A 2,376-nucleotide genomic window follows, 5' to 3' on the forward strand; every position below is an offset into this window, starting at 1 on the left:
TCCTAGGAATTGTAAGATATAAACTAACTCGATTCCACTACAACAATAAATTGCTTGCATCTATGAAACTTATTTATGCGATCTTATCATGATTCCTCTATGAACCCATGACACCCTAGTGCCTTTAATCAATTGTTTACAACCCCATTTGGTTGCTTTGCTTTACTTTCATTTGTTTATATTTCCTTTCTCTAATAGTTTATATTGCAAACCTCAAACTCAACCCAATTGTGACAAGAGATAGGTTTCTACAACCGGTAAATTAATACAATACATGTCCCTTGGGATCCGACATTTACTTACCACTCTACTAAGAGTAGTTTGTTGAGATTATAAATAGTGTTTGATAGGGAGAATAGATGACAATTCCGACCCTCATCAAAAATCGCGCCGTTGCCGGGGACGGTGTTCAATTGAATTGTTATCATTTGTTGCTTTTAGTTGTTTCTTTATTAACCTTGGGGAAGTCAAACTCCTCAAGGTAGTTTTAATTGTTTTCTAATTGTTTGATTTTTGCATGTCTAGGAGATCACAAGGCGGTCTTTTGCCTATTGATCCCGAGATTGAAAAAACTTTGACAAATATTAGAAGAACCGTTAGAGGAACTTCAACAATTGTGGGTATTGGAGAACTTGTGGACATTGGTATCATCCAATCGGATAGTGTTGAGTTTACCAACCCTTTTGCAAGACAAGGAGAGGAGAACCCAATTCAAAACCAACCATAAAATCAACCTACAATGCCTAAATTTTCATCTCATTCCGTACCAGCCGTGGAGAACCTACCAAATGGTACTCCAACACCACCCCAATTGACCGGTAATTTCACTGCCAAATCCGCATTCATACAATTAGTTGAGAGAATTCAATTTGGAGGGATGCCTAGTGAGGATCCTCATCTACACATGGAGATTTTTTGTGACTATTGTGATGTAATTTCCCAAACGGGGATAACTCAAGATCAAATTTGATGGGTATTGTTTCCTTTTTCCTTGATCGGAACCACAAAACAATGGTTAAAGAGCCTAGACAAGGCCACTCTTAGAATTCATGGAAGAAGTTCGCACTTGCCTTTTACAAAAAATTCTACCCTCCGGAGAAGACCAACATGTTAAGAGCCCAAATCACCGGGTTCAAGTAAAGAGATGAAGAGTCTCTATATGAGGCATGGGAAAGATTCAAAGATACATGTCACTCTTGTCCTCATCATGGACTAATAACCGAATGGTTTTTAATCCAACAATTTTTGAATGGGTTGTATGAAGATGCAAGGTTCACCGAGGTAGATGACAACCAAACTCGGGAAAAGATAGGGGAGATGGCAGTTCACAACTCTCAATATAGTAGGCCAAGAAAAGCTACTAGGGGAGGGAGACATGAAGTTGACTCCGTCACACAATTGAGTGCCGATTTGGGTGCCTAACTAAATGCCTATATTGACACAATGAACTTGAAATTCGACAAGGCCATAGCCAAGATGAATGAAGCTTCTCAATCACCTAAGCAACATGTCAATGCCATGGTGGCAACATCTTCTATTCCAAATGGAGTATGTTAGAATTGTGGAACTTTGGGATATGATCAACAAGAGTGTAGGGACACAAATAAGCAAGTGAATGCTTTTCAAGCATACAAGAATGGCACCCCGTACTCCAACTTTTACAATGAAAACACCAAATTTCACCCAAACTTCTCATATAAAAGCCAAAATATTCAAAATCCTCAACCATTACACCCCACGTCCAATGAGAAATCCAACTCAAACACCCTATTTCAACCAAAACCAAGGATTCCAAAACCAACCCTCTTACAATCAATCCAATGACCAAGCTTTTGATGTTAAAAAAGCGGCCCTTTAAATGCAAAAGAGCCAACAAGATTTCTTTGCTCAAATGCAAAGAGATATCCAAGCCAAAGACAGTACCATCAACAATGTCCTTCCTCATACCAAGATGTTGGAAACACAAATGTCCCAATTGGCCTCTTCAAGTTCCCAAAGGTAAAAAGGACAATTACCTCCCCAAGGTAATCCTACTACAAGACATGAAACTATCAATGCAATCCACTTGAGGAGTGGTACACGATATGAGGGACCTAAGGAGCCAATTTAAGAGGATGTTGTTGAAAGTGTCAAGACAAGAGATGTGATGGAACCATTGAGAAGAAATCCTAAGGTAGTGGAACCAACTACCAATGAATCATCAAAGAAGAGAAATGAAAAGAAGGCCAAAGAGGTTGAAAAAGAACCTATTGTGATTAGACTTCCATTTCCGAGTCGCCAAGCCAAGCCCAAGCTTGATGAGTAACTTGGAAAGTTCATGGAGATTGTGAAGAACCTAGAAGTTTCTATCCCATTCACGGAGTTGATCAACCATGG

At 39.3% G+C, this 2,376-nt stretch overlaps 1 non-coding gene across 1 annotated transcript; it reads right to left on the minus strand.

The window, feature by feature from the left end:
* Window positions 1–1,107: 1,107 nt before the first annotated feature.
* On the minus strand, window positions 1,108–1,214 carry LOC141650155 (small nucleolar RNA R71). Its single transcript, XR_012546208.1, has one exon. It is a non-coding gene; the product is annotated as a small nucleolar RNA R71 (small nucleolar RNA).
* Between the last annotated feature and the right edge of the window lie 1,162 nt (window positions 1,215–2,376).

This window comes from Silene latifolia, chromosome 3 (genome assembly GCF_048544455.1).
Source record: "Silene latifolia isolate original U9 population chromosome 3, ASM4854445v1, whole genome shotgun sequence".
NCBI classification, from domain to species: domain Eukaryota; kingdom Viridiplantae; phylum Streptophyta; class Magnoliopsida; order Caryophyllales; family Caryophyllaceae; genus Silene; species Silene latifolia.